At 39.2% G+C, this 20247-nt stretch overlaps 1 protein-coding gene across 1 annotated transcript in view; it reads right to left on the reverse strand.

Annotated features, from left to right (window-relative positions):
• COLEC10 (collectin sub-family member 10 (C-type lectin)) overlaps nt 1-20247 on the reverse strand; it is a 48383-nt gene that overhangs the window by 21158 nt on the left and 6978 nt on the right. The gene's annotated exons all lie outside the window — the stretch shown is intronic.

The raw sequence follows: 20247 nt of genomic DNA on the forward strand, positions 1-20247 counted from the left end.
TGTGTGTATATATGTGTATATGTATCTATATATGTATGTGTATATATGTGTGTGTATATATGTGTATATGTATCTATATATGTATGTGTATATATGTGTGTGTGTGTATATATGTGTATATGTATCTATATATGTATGTGTATATATGTGTGTGTGTGTGTATATATGTGTATATGTATCTATATATGTATGTGTATATATGTGTGTGTATATATGTGTGTGTGTATATATATGTGTATATGTATCTATATATGTATGTGTATATATGTGTATGTGTATATATGTGTGTGTGTATATATGTGTATATGTATCTATATATGTATGTGTATATATGTGTGTGTGTATATATATGTGTATATGTATCTATATATGTATGTGTATATATGTGTGTGTGTGTGTATATATATATATATTGTCATCTTCATGCAGGCAGGCTCAAAGGCATGAATGTTTTAAAAATACTCTGTAAATCACGCTGCACGATTGATTGCGAAGTATCAATCTTCCTCCCTTTCCTTAGAGCTCCCCTGTTCATTTTCAAGCAAGAGTCTGACTGGAGGCATCGAGGTGAGTGGTTCAGCCATCTGCTGCTCCCTGGTGGCTCCTGGGGAGACCCAGGAAGGTGAAAATGGAATTATTATTCTTCTGGCCCGCGTGGCTGTAACCTCAACCTACTGGCAGAGATGCTGTAAACAACTGAGTTCTTGGCTTCAGCCAGGGTCTGGGGTTCATTTGATCTCTGGAACTTACTTTAATGAGAACAGAGGGAAGTATCAAAGAGAGCTTTAGGAAGGATCCCCTGAGAGGTTCACAGTTTACACTTTCATTCTCTAGGCAGCATTTCACTGGATTAGTAGGATGATTTAGATTTCCTTTTCTTCATTTAAAAACAGCCATTTACATCTGAAAATTAAATGAAAAGCTATAAACTGAAATGAACTAATTTCAATTTTACAAAACCTGATTTGTTTGGGCTCCCTCAGGCCAGCAGCATGCTGTGATAATCCCTCCAGCAGAATTCCAGCAGAGAGCACCATTGACCAGTCTTTCTTAGAAAGGATATTCCACCCCTCCCCCAAAAAAAGTAAAAGCTCTTTTAAAATTAAATTCTGCTTTGAAATAAAACAAACTGAGTTCTGATCAGCACCTCATGGTCAAAGAAAATCCTTATTAAAAACTAGGTTGTGGAAATGCTAAAGAAGAAAAAAATACAAGAAGCTGTGTTTTTCCACAGCTAAAACAATTTTATAGACTGCGGGTGGTCGGGGGAGTTGTTAACAACTTTTCTTGTGATCAGTCTTAGAATAGTCATGCCATGACACACTTCATTTACAAGAAAAGGATGTCTGCTGAAAATATCCGTTCCCACCTCAAGCCATGAAAGAGTTCTGGCACAGAATCACTAAGTGTTTGGCTGCTAACTAAAATCCATTGTTTGAACCCACCTAACAACTCTGAAGAGGGAAAGACTTGAGCCACCCCTTGTAAATATCCACTCGCTCATTTTACTGTGGAATCAGAACAAAAGGTGACACTCCATCATTTGTTGTTGTTGTTAAGTGCCTTCTAGTCACTTGCGACTCATAGTGACCCTACGTACAATAGTTCTGAACCCTGGTCTGTCCTGAGCCAACCTTATTGTCTCTGACACACCTAACCCCATTCATTTCCCCAGTCACTGAGTCTCTCCATCTCATCGACTGGAACAGCACATCAACAGAGAACTGACAGATGTGCTGACTGAGTTTAGAAGAGGCCATGGTACTAGGGATATTATAGCTAATGCTGAATGGATCTTGTTTGAAAGAAGAAAGTACCAGAGGGATGTCTGGTTTAGGGGGTTATAAATCACACAGGAGGAGATTGCTCATATTTCTCCTGTGGAGCTGCTGATCAATTTGAACCGCCAGAGAAATGTCAACTTTGAGTTAATAGCATAAATTTAGGGATTAGGATACTACAGGCTAGAAAACTTGTGGACAGTTCTACTTTGTCCAGTGAAGTCATTCAGAATCAAAATGGACCCGAACGGCTCATAAAAACAATAACAGCACCTATTTTCCTTATATATACCTTTTTTCCCCCTGCTGTCCTGAATGTGTTCACCAAGCTGTGCCAAGAAATCTGTAGGATAACTACCTGGCCAACTGACAGGGAGAGATCTATATTAGTTACCATTCCAAAGAAACATGATCTGACCGAGTGAGGAAATTATCAAACAGTATCATGGATATCACATGCAAGCAAGATTTTGCTGAAGATCACCCCAAAATGACTGGAACAATATATCAACAGAGAACTGTCTGAAGTGCAGGATGGATTTAGAAGAGGCCATAGCACTAGAGATAGTATAGTTAATGTCAAATGGATCTTGGCTGAAAACAGACAGTACCAGAGGAATGTTTGTGTTTCCTTGACTATGCAAAGGCATTTGACTATATAGATCACAACAAACAGTGGCTGACTCTGAGAAGAATGGGACTCGCAGAACATTTGATTGTGCTTATGTTAAACCTATACTTGGACAAGAAGGCAGTTGTCAGAACAGAGCAAGGGAACACTGCATGGTTCAAAATTGGGAAAGGTGTGTGCCAAGGATGTGTCCCACTTCCATCTATACATGGAACAGATTATCCAGGAGGCTGGGCTCTGTGAGGAGGAATATGGCATCAGGATTGGAGGCAGACTCATCAACAATCTGCGTTATGCAGATGACAAAACTCTGCTTGATGAAACTGAGGAGGACCTGAAGCGCTTGTTGCAGAAGGTCAAGGACTGCAGCCTTCAATATGAATTGAAGCTCAACAACAAGAAAACAAAGATTCTCACCACTGGGCTGATTGGCAATGTCATGATAGATGGTGAAGAGATTGAGATTGTTAACAGCTTAAGTTTACTTGGCTCTACAAATCACTCTTGTTACCAGCAGCCAGGAAATTAAAAGACAAATTACATTGGGAAAGTCTTCTGTCAGAGACCTCTCCAAAGTACTGAAGAGCAACGATGTCAGTCTGGAGACTAAGGAGTGCCTGATACAGGCCATGGTCATTGCAATTACCTGCTATGTTATCAGAGAGCTGGACAATGAATGATTAGAGGTGATAAAAGGAGAGTTGATGCCTTTGAGCTTTGGTGCTAGAGAAGAGTTATTGGATATACTATGTATTGTGAGGAGAACAAACAGATTCATCCTGGAGAGGGTGAAGCCAGGCTGCTCCTTGGAGGCAAGGATTCTGAAGCTTCGTCTGACATTCTTTGGGCATATTGCAAGGAGAGACCAGTCTTTGGAGAGAGATGTCATGCTTGGGAGGGTGAAGGAACAGTGCAGGAGAGGAAAATCCTCAATAAGTTGCATTGATTCAGTGACTGGGGTAATGGGGATAGGTGAGTCAGAGACAATAAAATTAACACAGGATAGAGCAGAGTTTAGGGCTGTTGAATAGGGTCTCTATGAATTTACAGGCTACTCAATACCATATAACAACAACAACATGGCAGTTGTGTCTTTGTTCTTGGAATTTTAGTAGGCTGTGATTAACTCCTAGACCTCTCACATGTACCAGACACATTAGCATCTTCATACAATGACTGTCTCATGATACTTGCTCCTTACACAACCTCATTTCTTCACAGAAGTGAGTCAACCTGCTGATTAGCTTCCCTGAGATCTGCTGGTGTTTCCTTCTCCCCATCAATCAGTCCCTTGGTTGTGCCTCCATCTCCCTCTCTGTTGGTCTTGTGACACATCCACACACAGCAATGGGAATGTAGTTTCTGACTCATAGCGACTCCGTAGGATGGAGCAGAAGTGCCCTATAGCCAAGGGCTCTAAAGGTCATAAGGGTTTCTAAGGTTATAAATCATCATCGGAACTGACTGTCACATCTTCCTCTTACAGAATGGCTGGCAGATTGGAACCACCAACATTTTGATTAGCAACTAATCACTTAAATTACTGCATGCCTAGGGCTCCTTAGTGAAAACAGAAAAGAGGTATAAAAGTGTCACTCTCGGCATCTTCATCCTCACCCTCATCCTCATTACCATCCATTTCGTTCTGATAATCACTACCCACTTTTCAATTTTACAGTGTTTTAAAATTTTCACTTACTTACAGATATAATATAGATAGAAAATATAATCATCAACTATTTTTTCATTCCTTCATCTATTATTTTTCAAATTTTAGTTTTAGTTTTATATTGGCTTGCTTAGTAAGTTCATAAACATTGTGTTTCACGTTATCTTTCTCTCACATTGTGTTTCATACAATCAGTCCCATTCTTGTGTTTCAGAAAATTACTCACCACTGACTTATGCACACCATTCCCCAGTCTTTCCTGATCTCTGTATTTTCCCCATTTCCTTTACCTCTTCCCTCCACCCATAAAATTGTGTGGCCCTATGATTCCCCCTCTACTTATCCTCATTCTTCTGCTACTACCTCTTCCTCCCTTCATGTTTTACTATTTATCCTTCTATATTTATAATAATAATCTTATGTAGTGTTTGTCCTTATGAGCCTGAGTTATTTCACTCAGCATAAAGCTCTTCCGTCTCTCGCAAGGTATGTAATATTTTTAGAAATTGTTGCTCCTGAGTGCTGTGTAGTATTCCATCATGTGAATGTACCATAATTTCTTAATCCATTCAATTGTGGTCAAACATTTAGGCTTTTCCATGTTCTTGCAATTGTGAACAATGCAGTTATGAACACTGGTGTGCAAATCTCCATTTGTGTCTCAGTTCTAATTTCCTTGGAGTATATTCGTAGGAGTGGAATAGCTAAGTCATAAGGAATTTCTACATTCAACTTTCAAATATTTTTAAAAAGCAATTACAAATGTCATGATATCCACCTACCCATTCTCACCTGGAGTTGTTGATGGGCTCAACCACAGATCTCTCACTTAACAGCCTAATACTTAGACCAGGGATCACCAGGGCTTCACCGGGCTGCTGTTGTTGTTGTTAATTGTCTCCATGGTGAGCACGGCTCATAGCAACCTTATGAACAAATGGTATGAAAACCCTCTACAACTACTGACATTTATCAAAGTCCATAGTGTCTGGAGGCATGTTGTTTAGGAAGTAAATGCCACTCCTAGTATGTCTCAATTACCTTTGTAGAGTTTCTGAGTCTTTTTGATCTTGACCTTGTATTTCTGGGCAAAATTGGAGACTTTTGTGTTGCTATTGATTTGATAGAAAAAGAGAAGTGAGCATTTAGATAAACAAAAATGCACAGGGAAAAGCCTATATTCTTAGAATGTAAATTATGACAGATAACTTCACCTTCTTTTCTGAAGGGGCTACTGATGGGTCAAGGAAGTGAACAGAGAAGTTAGAAGAAGATAATTCAAAGAAGACCATTTGATATTCAAAGAATCCCTTAGCCTGTGGGGAGGTATGGTGGGGTATGGATGAAGCCCATAGGATCCAATACAGTATATCCTGAGTTCAAGACTTTCTCATATTCCTTATCGACTTACAAAACAACTCTCTTATTGCTGTTGAGTCAGAATTGACTCATAGCTGACCCATCATAGGGTTTCCTAGACTGTAAATCACATGTGAGGAGATTATCATCTTTCTCCAGAGGAGTTGCTCATGGATTTGAACCACCAGAGAGCTGTGACCTGTGGGCCGGTAGTGTAACATCCTACAGACCAAGCCACCAGAACTCCCTTTATGAAATGAGATGTGATACTTAACTACTCAAAGTCTCAGTTTTCTTAATTAGAACGAAGTTAAAGCTAACATTCTAGACTCTTTCTAACTGGAAACCATTACCACTAGCTGATACACACGGTACTCACATTCTCTGAATAACCTTGTGATAGGAACTATGCCCAGAGACAGAAACAATTCAGATGATTCTTTATGTCCTTTGTTCTCTGTCAAGTTCAGTGCTAAGTAATGTCTACCATTGCCTGTACAGCTCCTGGCCATTACAAGAAGGTGGGGAGGTTCTACTGTCCAAATGGTCCTGGGCCCCAGAACTGGCTCTGATCTATTTGTTAATCATTCAGTGGGAGAAGATGATCTGTAACTAATAACCAGGCCTCTGCAAAAGTGCCTCACCCATCCTCCGAGATAGAAGTGGACACATGCAATAGATAAATGATGAGTCTATGGTGTCATTTCATAACAGGTCCCTTTCCTCACTGGAAACACTGAAGGACCATTTCTTCTTCCTTTTAATAGAAACATGAAAACAAGTGAGCATGATTTCTAATGAGGAATGACTTTTTAGAGAGTATAACCTTGTTATTTTCATAGCAGTGAGAAGGATATTTAGTTTTTAGAGCTTAGCCAACTTCCTAAAGAACAATAAACAGTAGTAAACATGTATTGCTCTCCAATGATTCTCACTGAATATAAAAAGGTATGTGCATGACAATTGAAGTTGTGTCTAATGTATCTTTGAAAGTAAAAAGTAAGGACATTTTTATTAGAAAGTTACATCTCAAAGGACCGGATGGACCTTCCTCCTTAGAAAGAAAGTAATGGAGGAGATCCAACTAATATATTTCTCTGAATTCTTCTCTGACATTACCCCACATGACTATGTTGAGAGAATATGAAGCAAATTAATGATAAGCAATGAATTTGTCAGGAAAAATATTATTTTCTAACACATTTAAAATGTTAAGAATATTATTTATTCTCAGACTACAGTGAGAATATGGTATAAAATAACTAAATTCAGAGAGAAAAGTACATTTTTAAATAAGAAAGATACCCAGCAATAACAAAATCTACCAACTACCTTTATGTTCTTAATATGTGAAACCATTCCTACAGTGTTTTGCAGAAAAGGCATAAGTGAAAATAATATAGTCCAAAAATATAAATAAAACAAGAAATAACAGATGAAAAAACAAGCACCCTTACTATTAGTCAGGGAACTAAAGATATAAATGTCTCTATCTTCTATCACTCATACGATTGAACAATAATTTTAAAAGACTAGATTATCCGAGAAGCTGGGCTCTAAGAGGAGAAGCGAGGCGTTAGGATTGGTGGACGATCTATCAACAATCTGCATTATTCAGATGACACAACCCTGCTCGCTGAAACTGAGGAGGACCTCATGCACTTACTGCAGAGGGTCAAGGACTGAAGCCTTCAATATGGACTGAGGCTCAATGTCAAGAAGACAAAAATTCATACCACTGGACCAATCGGTAGCATCAGGATGGATGGTGAAGAGATTGAGATTGTTCACAGCTTCAGTTTGCTCGGCTCCACAGTCAACACTCTTGGCACCAGTAGCCAGGAAATCCAAAAACGTATTGCGATGGGAAAGTCTGTGGTTAGGGACCTCTCTAAAGTACTCAAGAGCAACGGTGTCTCTCTGGAGACTAAGGTGCACCTGATACAGGCCATGGTTTTTGCAATCACTTGTTATGCATCAGAGAGTTGGACAGTGACTAGGGAGGATAGAAGGAGAATTGACGCCTTTGAGCTGTGGTGCTGGAGAAGAGTATTGAATGTATCATGGACTGCCAAGAAAACAAACAGATTCATCGTAGAGAGGATTAAACCAGGCTGCTTCTTGGAGGCAAGGATTCTGGGGCTTCGCCTGACATACTTTGGACATGTTGTAAGGAGAGACAGGTCTTTAGAGAGGGACATCATGCTGGGTAGAGTGGAGGGACAGCGCAAGAGGGGAAGACCCTCTATGAGGTGAATTGATTCAGTGACTGGGGTAATCGGGATGGGTGTGTCAGAGGCAATGAGACTGGCACGGGATAGAGCAGGGTTTAGGGCTGTTGTACATAGGGTCGCTATGAGTCACAAACGACTCGATGGCACATAACAACAACAACAACAACAGTAGCTTTTAAAGATAACTTACATACAGTGAGCTGAGTATTCTTATCATTGCTCTTGGCAATATAAACTGCACAACATTTCTGGAAGCTAATTTGTCAGTAATGGTGAAAAGGAAAAATACCCACATATACCATTTTACCTAAGGGAACCAATTTCACAGGAACAAAATGAAGAACAATTATATACACAATAATCTCTCTCTGTCTCTGTGTGTATGTGTGTGTGATGGCAAAAACAAATATCCTAAATAGTCAAAAAGTTTATCAACATAGGATTAATTAAAAACACAGTAAGGAGAGACCTTAAATACATTTTGTTGTTGTTGTTGTTATTAAGTGGCCTCAAGTCCAGTACGTCTCATAGTGACCCCACAAACAAAAGACCTAAACTTTGTTGTACAACTATCGTCTTTTCTCTAAGTTCACTGAGATACCTGAGGCATGTTGTTTCAGAACTGGATGCCTTTCCTGCTTCCAAGGCTGTCTTACTCTGGAAACTTTAGCAACCCTTGTCCACCACGGGTAACCATTATGGCATTTGACACACCAGCGGCACAACATTCAGTATCACGGCAATGCCAAGTTACCTCAGTAGAGCATTGACAGACCAGTGCTGTAGCACTTAGAAGAATGTTCATTCCAAGCACAATTAACACCAAGCCTGAAGAGCCCAATTGACTTTTAAGTACACAAGACCACCCACCAGGTCCTGGTTGACTTTAACAAGAGGCTTCCAGACCACAACTAATGTTAGCCAAATCCAGTAAATCTAATCAGCTCATACATGGTTGTGAATGAAATAAAAAGAATCAGTCTGGGACAGGCACATACTGTAAGGTTCCAACAGTGTGGCATTCTGGAAAAAGGAAAACTATGAAGACTAGGAATACTTCGGAAAATTCCAGGAGTTTAGGGGCCAGTGGGGAAGAAAGAATAGGGATATACAATACTGTTGTTGTTGTTGTTGTTGTTGTAAAGTGCCATCGAGTCGTAGATGACTCATAGTGACCCTATGAATGAAAGACCTGAGTACTGTTCAGAGAGTTTCAGGAGGCAAGCCATTTTGGAAGTGGATGCCACTCCTGCTTCCATATATGTAGTGCAGTGGATGTTAATACAGCTTTTCTCAGCATTGTTTGTGTATCTCTCTTTATTGTGATTTGAATAAAAGTTTACAAAACAAATTGAGTTTTCAACAATCATGCATACTCATCTTGCACAATAAACATGGGTGTGCATATATCAGCTTGGGTGGTTTCTTTAGGGTAAATTCCAAGGAGTGGAATTGCTGGCTCAAGTGGTATTTCTATTTGCGACCTTTGAGATAGCACCATACCACCTTCCATAGTGGTTGTACCATTTTACACTCCCACCAACAGTGAATAAGTGTTACAGTTTCTCCGCAACCTCGCCAGCATTTGTTGTTTGCTGTTCTGTTAAATTTTGCTATTCTTGCTGGGGTGAGATGATATCTCATAGTTGTTTTAGAAGCAATGTATATTGAAGCCTGGGGTGTTTGATCTTCTGCAATAAATGCTTCAAGTCCTCGTCATTTCAGCAAGTGTAAATTAGTGATTCTTCCTCCTATCCTGATGCCACATTCTTCTTCATCGAGTCTAGCTTCTCTAATGATTTGCTCAACACATAGATTAATTAAATAGGTATGAAGAAAGGATACAATCCTGATGCACTTTTATTAATTTCAAACCATATTATGTTCTCTTGCTCTATTTGCAAAATAGCCTTATGGTCTGAGTATAGGTTTCACATAAGCACAATTAAGTGCCCTGTGATTCCCATTTTTCTCCAAGCTAGGCATAATTTGTTATGTAGAAGGTTTTTCTAGGGAAGAGAAATTAAATGGAAACTCTGTATTTTGTGTTCAATTTTTCTATAAAATAAAAATTAAAAAGGAAATGTTTAAAATAATACAATGAGGAATATAGGTACTTAAAATAATGAGTTAGAGAAAGATCTCTGCATCTCAATTAAGCTTCAAATTATTTTATAGAAAGATATCTTTAAAAGAACAATATGTGTACCATGATTTCATTAGAAAAAGAAGAAATACAATAAAGAGAAAAAAGTCTATATACAATTGTTAACAATAGTTCCTGGGGAGAAATGAACCAGGAAAGACAAGGTCAGTCTGGTGTGACATATATATTATATGGTACATCAGCATAAAACACTCTTTTCTTCCTTCATCAATCCTATTCGTGAGTCATGTCTCAAGTTAAAGTCTAATTTCTCTGAATTTATTGACAGAATGATTTCCTTGTTAATTCACCATCTGGTTCCCTGTTACTATTTTCTAATTGGGGCCTTGAAGTATTGTTTGCATAGCACATTGTTATTTAACTTTTTGCATTAATGTCAACTACTTAATTAGAGCATACGTTCTTTGTGATAATGGCGACATTCTATAATTTGCTTATTCATCCCCATAACAAAGATTTATTGAGGTTCTACAGGTTCTGTGTTGGGATCCAGGGATATAACCCCGTCTTGGACAAGACATGAGTGACACTCCATAATGCTGTTGGGAAGGAGACACTTAAGATCTTAGAAATGTCATGGGTGTTACTGAAGAGTTTGCTCATGTGGCTCATTGGCATTTAATAAAATGAACCCTTGGAATAATCAGTGACATTGAAGTTCAGCATGTTGTTTTGGTTATTGTCGTTTTTTAAATGCACTTGCATTTATCTTTCTTCAAATCCAAGGAGTGGAATTGCTGGCTCAAGTGGTATTTCTATTTGCAACCTTTTGAGACAGCAACCTTTTGAGACTGTTACTGCTCTTAGTTGCTGTCAAGGTAACATAGGAAAAAACAAAATATAATGGAAGTACCCTTTTTACTGTTACCGTGCTAAACAAAGGAGAGCTGGTAATGTAGCCGATAGGGAATTGCTCTGCTGACCCCAAAGACCATGCCTGTCTGACAGTTTGAATCCACCAGTGGCCTTACAGGAGATAGATGGGCAATCTCAGCCCCTGTGATTGAAAGCTCTGTAATGACAATAGAGGGCCAGCGATGGGTTGGTTCTGACTCAAGAGCATTGAGAATGAGAGAGAGAGAGATGCTAAATGAGTGTAAGAAAATGCAAAGCATAAAGAGAGAATTTTTGTTATTTTTTTTAAAAAACCCACCCAATAACAATGATGATGTTATGTGCCGTCGAGTCGCTTGCTACTCATAGCAACCCTATGTACAACAACCCTAAACTCTGCTCTGTTCTGTGACAATCGCACTGTCTCTGATACACCCATCACAGTTACCCCAGTCATTCAATCAATACACCTCATAGAGGGTCTTCCCATCCTGCGCTGTCCCTCCACCCTCCCAAGCATGATGTCCCTCTTCAAGGACCAGTCCCTCCTTACAACTTGTCCAAAGTATGTCAGATGAAGCTCCAGAATCCTTGTCTCCAAGGAGCAGCCTGGTTTAAACCTCTCCAGGGTGAATCTGTTTGTTTTCTTGGCAGTCCATGGTACCCTCAATACTCTTCTCCAGCACCACAACTCAAAGGCATCAATTCTCCTTCTATCTTCCGCAGTCACTAGATAGTGTTTATTGGGAGTTTACTATGATCCAAGGTGTCCCTGGAGAAGGAAGCAGTTAGCCTTCTTGCCTTTTATCTCTGGAGAAAAAACTTTTTGGACAAAACCTATATGCTATGCTACTATGCCCCTAATTTTTGAAATTGAATAGGACTGTTGTATTCATTTCAAAGATGAGGAATGGCAGAGCTCAAATTCAAACCAAATATATCTGCCTTCAAAGATGGTGTTCTTTAATACTAAGCAAACATCTGTTACTCTGGTCCAAGCTACAGGTCAGGTAAAAGAACTGAGGCTTGAGATGGCATGAACTAAGGTCACCTCCTTGTAAAGGGAAACAAGTCACACCATCGTTGGCCACCTTGAATGCCTTGAGTTTCATTCTTTCCCTTTCGACCTTTTTTTGAGATGTTTGCTTGTCCTCTATCTCAGGTGAAAGCATTGGTTTACATTCTGCTCAACACTTCCAGTGGTCAGTGAGATCCCAGTTTACCCAGCAGCAGAGGAAGGATTTGGAAATCTGCTTCTGTAGAGATTACAGCCCCAAACAGAATTTCTCTGGAATCCACAGAACCACTGTGAGTCAGATTTGACCCAATGGATGGCCACCGGGTTGATTTGTTTACTTGTATTCACAGGGAAGGAGAGAGGAAAAAATAAAGTTCAGAACATTCACATACTTAAATATAAAAGTTTTAAAAAAACCCAAGTCACCTGAAGTTCTGACTTATTCCTATGCATGAAAGACTGATTTAAAAATATAATGAAAGAATCCAATGAACGGATGAAATTAAAATATGGCTTTAGGAAATACATACTTGCTTAACCTCTCTGATAAAGTCACCAGAAAGAAATTGGCAGCTTTGCTTGTATCAAGGTGACTTAGTTGAAGCAATTCTATACCATGCATATAGATCAACCTCACTGAACTTCTCTTCTGAGATTAATTTGTAAAACTGAAGCAAGGATCATTTCATCAGAATGATAAAAGATGAAGAAAATGATGGAACATTGCAGAAGGGCAACATCACTGGGGTGAGCTAGAAATGAAATTCAAGTTCTAGTTCTGTCACTAGGAAGCTCTGGTGGCCTAGTGGCAAGAAGCTGTGTGGCAATCTCAAAGATACCCAGTTCAAATCCAGCTGCTCTGCAGGAGAAGCATGAGCAATCTTCTCTAGTGCCATTAACTGCCTCTGAAAACGCACCAGAGGACCAGTTACGGGTTGGATCCGACTTGACAGTACACAACAACATTCCTGACACTCACAGTCCTAGCAGCTGCGTGACCTACAACAAGTTATTTAATTCTTCTTGTTCTATTCAAAAGAACAAACATTTATGTCTAGAAAAAGTACTGACAGAGCACTCGTTGGAGGCAAGGATGGCAAAGCTTTGCCTCACACCACTGGCCATGTTGTTAGGAGAGGCTATTCCTTGGAAAGGGACATCATACTAAGAAAGGTGGAGTATTAGCAAAGGAAGGGAGACCTTCACTGAGTGGATAGGTACATGGACTGCAGCAATGAATTCAAGTCTGTCAGACATGATGAGAATGGCACAGGATAGGACAGGGTTCAGGTCAGTTGTTTATAGGGTCACTATGAGTTGACCCTACAGCATCTAACAACAAGCACAACAACAGGTCAATTCTGTTTTCATGAAAGTAAAACAACTAGACTCAATCCAAATAATCTGTTAAATCAAGTTACCTTTACAGGGAGTGAGACTTTCAGGTTGAATATTGGAAGAGATTTGGATCTTCCTGGGCATATCTTGTCTTCTGTTCAGAGGTCATGAGAAGATCTGTTTGCACAGCGAAACTTGGGTTGTCCAATCACATAGACCCTTATTCAGTAAGTTCATATATAAAACACCAAATAGAAGTCTAGTTCTTCAAAGCCAAGATAAGTAGTTGTGTAAGACTTTCCTGTGGCAAAGTCTCTGTCTTCTGAGAGAAAAGACAGTTGTGCACACCCTCTAGGAGACAGTCATCCTAGAGTCCATGGCAGATGGACCACATGACAGACTGAGGGTCAGTAAACAAGAGGAAGGCCCTGGGGAGATGGGTCGTTCCAGTGGCTGCAATAATGGCCTGAAGCATGGTCGTGATTGTGAAGACAGCACAGTGTTTTGTTCTGATGATGCACCTGGACCCCACCATGATTTGGAGCCAACTGAATGGCATCTAACGATGACAACAACCTATTCTCTGGCACACAGGTACGTGCAGTGTCTCATCTATGGAAACAAGTGGGATGTTTAATCCATTTATGGAAACAAGTGGAGTGTTTAACCTAACCATGGAAACAAGCAGGGTGTTTAACCAAAACTGAACTCATGATTTAATTCAACTTTGCAAAATCCTGTACCATAGTCACCTCAGTCGCGGGCCTTGTTGACCATCTATCTGATTGGCTGGAGCACAGACATTGGAACCCATGGAGAACTAAACTGAGTTCAAACCTGCTGCTTTCTTGCTTTGTGGCCTTGCGTTAGTGACTTTACTATTCTGGACTCTGGCATTTCATCTGTTAAATAAAAAGTATAATATACCATGCCTGTAGGTTTATTGAGATAATCTTGATGAAGACTATTTTAAAAAACCAAAAAACAAACACATTAAAAGCATTGTCAGAGAACTTCCAGAAATTCAGGCTGGACTTAGAAGAAGCAGAAGCATGAGGGATATCTTTGCTGATGTCACATGCATTTTGGTCAAAAGCAGAGAATATCAGAAGGATGCCCATTTGTGTTTTATTGACTGTGCAAAGACTTTTGACTGTGTGAATCATAACAAATTGTGGCTGACATTGAGAAGAATGAGAATCCCAGAACACGTCATTGTACTTATATGAAACCTAAACCAAGAATCTATTGTACAAACAGAGCGAGGGAACATTGCATGGTTTAAAACCAGGATAGGTGTGCATCAGGGATGTATTCTTTTTTTCCATACCTATTTGATCCCTATGCAGAAAAAAAAATAATACAAGAAGCTAGCCTATATGAAGAAGAATGTAGCATCTGGAATACAGAAAGACTCACCAGCAACCTGTAGTACGCAGATAACAGAACTTTGCCTGCATAAAGTTAGAAGGACTGGAAACATTTGCTGTAAAGGATCAAAGACTACATGGGTTACATATCGACATCAAGAAAACAAAAATCCTCATCACTGGGAGGATAGGTCACATCATAATTGATGAAGAAGAGAGAAAAATCGTCAGTGATTTCATCTTGCTTGGATCCACAATCAACACCCTTGGTACCAGCAACCAGGAAATCAAAAGGTGTATTCACCGAGGAAAGTTAGCTGTTAGGAACCTCTCCAAAGTGCTGAAAAGCATTGATGACAGTTTGAAGACCAAGGTGCACCTGATGCAAACTATAAGCGTTTCAGTAACTTGTTACACAGCTCAAAGTGGGCCAGTGACTAAGGATGACAGGAGAAGAGTTGCTGCCTCTGATCCGCGTTGGAGGAGAGTGCTGCCGTGATGGTTGTTGCTGGTAGATGCTGTTGTTTTTCATGAAGAGAGTGCAGTTATTTAATTCTTGAGAAGTGATCAAATGATTGGGACTCCTCCACGCATGGCAGTTTTCCTAATAAGCTCATGAGCAGTAATTTTTAAAACTTTTTGTTGTTGTTTGGGTGAAAGATTACAAAACAGCTTAATTTTTCATTTAATGACTAAATATGTTTTTTATCACGATACTGATTATAATTCCCACAATGTGACAGCACTCATTCTACCTATCCTGTCTTTATTGTTTCTATTAGTGCTTCTTTCCAATCCCTCCAAGGTTCCAAGCTTTGCGCTCGACAAATTCTGTCCATCTGATCTCTTATGGTTGATCCTGAAGGAGTGCATACCTTCCTTCTTCCTCTTGTGTACTGTTCAGTAAGAACTGATCCATAGCCAACCCTCAAGCAGATTTTCAGCATCGATATGATCACACAGGAGGAGATTATCTAGTTTTCTTCCCTGGAGCCTTTGGTGGATTTGAACTATGTGCCTTCAGGTTGGCAGTGCAGCCTCTTACTACTAAGCCACCAGATTAATTACCTTATGGGTCTGTCTATCGTATAGTTGAAACTTGAGCCACAGAAGTAAATCCATTCTCAGGTTTTAAAAATAACTGATTAGTAAGTTGTCTTTTTTAAAATTTTGAGTTTCATTCTGAATTTTTCTCCTGTTCTGTCCAGGGCATTCTATTGTTTCCTTTAATAGATGTCGGTAATACTAGCTGGGTACCATTCAGTTCTTCTGATCTCTGAGTCATAGAGGCTGAGGTTCACGTAATTCCTTAGTTTCAATGCATCTTGATTTTGTTCAACCTCCTTTTCTCCAGCTGGGGAAACACCATAACTTGACTTTGGAAAGGCATTCAGACAACTGTTGGGGGTACTTGGAAGTTATGTTCAAAGGACAGTCTTAGCAGTGCAAAACCTTAAGCAAATAATTTGGAGATGTAGACACCAAGCTGAAGGTGGGTGACTTTTAATCTGCGGCCCTCAGGCCTGTCTTTCATTGTTTTGTTCAAACATTCCTCTAGGTCATATAGCCCTGGTGTACAAATTGCCATACAGTGGTAACTTGTGATTGCTGTGAGGCTGAACACTGTGACACTGATGTGTCAGATGCGTTAATGGCTGGTTACCCAATGCGGACAGAGAGTGGGGTGGAGCTCCCTGATTAAAACAAGTTTGGAAGGAGGAGTGGCATCTACTTCCGTAATAGCTTGCCTCCAAAAACCCTATGAACCTGGAGAGAGGATGAGAGACACCCAAGCACTGAGAACTCTCCGTCATAGGGTTGCTATGAGTCACAGGTGACTCGATGGCACTTAACAACAACAACAACAGACAATTGTGAGTTCATTTTAATAACAAACTACTTAGTGAGCAAGCAGTTTGTGTCAGGAACTGCCCAGGAGAGCATTCTCAGCAAGATGGACATAGTCTTTCTCCTTCAGGACGTTTTCATTCCAGACTGACAATTGATAAACAGTAAATAAAAGTACATAGATGGACCAGAGGTTTTCACTAACTAAAATGTCTGTGATGGTAATAACATGGCTTGATTAATATGTTGAGTCACAGGTAGCCAGAGAACCCCTCGCTGAGCAAAGAACATTTGAGCTGCGATCTGCATGGGGAAGGAAGTAGCCTTATGAAGATCTGTGGTAACTTAAGACCAGAGGGAGGACTGGAAAGACCCCGAGCCAGGAAAGAGAGGCAAAGCCAGCATTTTGGAAACACTGCAAGATCAAAAAACAGCTTTGTCACAGAAAGATCATGGAACAAAGGAAATCTCAAACTAAAAATCCATCTCAAGTAAAAATACCCAATAAAGTAAAATAATTTAAAGAAAAAGAAAATCAATGAAGCAATGGACTTAAAAATCAAAGAGACATGTCAACACTTTAAGCATATTCTAGCATCCAGCTTAGTATTTGTATAGAAGATTGTATAAATCTGATCTTTTCCAACAGTTTTAGAAAAAAAGCAAAAGACCAGTCCTTACTCTGACCATGTTCTTAGGCCCTGAATGGCCCAGAAACACCTTTAAAGGAGCTAGTAGATGGTATTTTTCAAACCTCCTCCTAATACAAAGCAGTGGATCTCACAAGATGATAGTGAATTGCAACCAAAACATCAGGGGCCAAGTTCAAGTTGCATACCTGCACTATATGCCCAGTTGACAACCTTGGAATCCACTTGATTACAATGAGATCTTTTCAGGAAAATCACTAGTCTTTAAATGCCTCATTTTTTACCACCCACCGACTGCTATGTGGCGATGATTATTAAAAGAAAATAATACAGTGTGTTTGTAAGTTCAGTGAAAACGAAAAAGCATTGCTGAAATATTAGCTTTAAAATTCCTTTTTAACGTTTCTTGCTAAAATTTCCTGTCGATGATGTTTTCAAATATAGCCACTAGAGGTCAGAATTTCACACAAATTGTTCTGAAAAAAACATCAGAAAGGAAGGGTTGGGTTTTTTTTTTCCTCTACTAAGCAACATGAAAGAATAAAATTGTAGCACAGACAGAAAAGAAAATTATAATAATACTATTTATAAAAATCGTTACTCAATAGACTCAATAGGTAAAGGAAAGAAAGAGAAATATATTTCTGTTAATTATTTATGATGGTGGCCTAGTGACAAGACGCCGCGCTGCAATCCCGAAGACATGCAGTTCGAGGCTACGAGCCGCTCCGTGGGAGAAGGACGGGGAATCTCCTCCCGTGAGAGTAACTGCCTCTGAAAACCCGCTGGAGGCTGAGCTATGGATTGGTTCTGACTCACGGTGCACAACACACTCTATGGTACACACAGCTTCTAAGCTTTAGAGCTTTAGGAAGCTCTGGTGACCTGTTGTTGTTATTGCGGACCATCAAATCAGAACTGACCCATAGCTGATCCTCCAACAGGTTTTAATGGGCAGCCTAATTGTATGGGAGGAGATTGATCATCTTTTTCCCCCTGCAGAGCTGCTGGTGGATTCGAACCGAGTGTCTTCGAGATTGTAGAGCAGTTTCTTACCACTAGACCACCAGAGAACTGAGTTTTCAACCCCAAGGCTTGTGGTTGGAATCCACAAGCAGCTCCGTGGGAGAAAGATGGACACTTGACTCCTGCATGATTTACTGCCCCTGAAAACTTGCTGGAGGGTCAGCTGTGAGTAGGACTTAACTCTATGATGCAAAATAATAACAATACACATGTTGTAGTTTATATTAATGTAAACAAGCCTGTGAACATCTATTTTGTGAAGAAAGAAACTGAAGCACAAACAGTAATATGCCCACGATTATAGATTAGCCCAAAGTTAATTTCTTTCCACTATAATATGTTACAGAAATATAATTGGAAGCAGGAGTGGCATCCACTTCCTAAACAGCATGCCTCTGGAAACTCTATGAACTTTGATAAACATTGATAGTTATAGAAAGGTTTCAGGCCTTTTGTTCATAGGGTCGCTATGAGTCATGCTCAACTTGAAGGCAGCCAACAACAATAGCATATTGGGTAACTGGTCAGCATTACCGATTTTTCCATGTACCTGATGCATATGTAATTGATATATGGTTTTCTGGTTAAGTGCTGTCAAGTTGACATTGATCATAGGAATGATACAGTAAATGCTGCACCATCCTCACCAATTCCATTGCGCAGAAGCCCATGATTGTATGTACTGTATCCATGCATCTCATTGAGGGTCTTCCAACACTTTTCTGACCTACATTTTCAAGCATGGCCTCTCTTAATAACTCTTGAGACTATGAGACTATGCTGAGTAAAATATCTCAGTCACAAAAGGACAAATACTGCATGGTGCCATTGCTGTAGACAGTAACTGACATTAGAGTTGGGGAAAGACTGACAAAAACTGGATATATTATGTATACTGCATTGAAAGAGATGAGGGAGAGAACAGTTTAAAAGTTATATATGATAGCATATTATGATTATCATAGGAATCCAGAATTAAGGTTGCATAGCAGAGTGTGGGGGAGGGGGGATTGTATACCAACAAAGAAGTTTATCTTTTGCTTTTCAAAGAGAGGAGTGAACTGGGGGCGGGGAGTATAGAAAAAAGTATAACAATGAGTGAATAAAAATCCCAAATCTCTGTAAATGTTAATTAAAATTAATAAAATTTAAAAAAATATCTAAAGGTTAAAAAAAAAAAAAGAATGTAAGACTAAATCTCACTATCTTTATCTGAAAAGAACAGTCTGGGGCAGTTTCCAAGACAGATCTGTTCATTCTTTTGGTAGGTCATGACATGGTCCATATTTTTCACCAACACAATTCAAAGTCATTTATTCTTAGTTGGTCGTTTTTATTCATTGGTCAACACTTACAAGCATATGAAACAAATGAAAAGACTATGATTTGGGTCAGCCACACCTTAGTCTTTAAGATAACATTCTTACTCTTTAGCCCATTTAGGAGGTCCTTGGTAACCTATTTGCCCAATGCAATGCATCATCTAATTTCCTGATTGATGTTTTAATGATAATGATTATGGGTCTGTGTAAAATTAGATCCTTGGCATTCAACATTTTCTTCATTTATCATGTTTATTGTGCTATTGGTAAGGGTGTTTGTTTTCTTTATAATGAGGAGTAATTCATACTGAAGGCTACATTCTTTGAACTTTAACAATAAGTACTTCAACTCTTCATAATTTTGTAAAAGCAAGGCTGTGTCATTTGCCATTTGCATATTGTAGTTCATTGAGACTTCCTTCAATCCTATTGTTACATTCTTCTTTATAGAGCTCAAATTTTATTTCTCAGTATACGGATGGAACAAATACAGTGACAGAATACTGCCATGACACACATATTTTCTAATTTTAAGCCACGCAATATTCACTTGTTCTGTTTGACAACTATTTCTGGGTCTATATACAAGTTCCACATGAGTACAGTTAAATGTTCTGGATTTCTCACTCTTCTCAATGCTGTATATAATTATCTTTTTAATATTACTCTGATTTATTTACAAAGTTTGAATACATTGTTTTTCACAAAAGATCCTTCCCACTTCCTTCACGCCATCCATCCATCAAATTGCATAACCCTATGATAAACACCCTTCCCCCATCCTTACTTCTTTATTTCTACCCCACCCTCCTGCCTTGGATCCACATACTCATTCTACAATAATGGTTTTATACAGTATTTGTCCTTGTGGGAATTGAGTTAATTCACTCAGCATAATTTACTCTCCAGTCCCTCCCAAGTTAAGTAATAATTTACAAAATCATTGCTCTTGTGTGCTGCCTAGTATTCCATTGTATGAATGTAGCACAATTTCTCAATC

Source organism: Elephantulus edwardii, unplaced genomic scaffold, assembly GCF_000299155.1.
Source record: "Elephantulus edwardii isolate Elephantulus edwardi_28Jun2011 unplaced genomic scaffold, EleEdw1.0 scaffold00003, whole genome shotgun sequence".
NCBI lineage: Eukaryota > Metazoa > Chordata > Mammalia > Macroscelidea > Macroscelididae > Elephantulus > Elephantulus edwardii.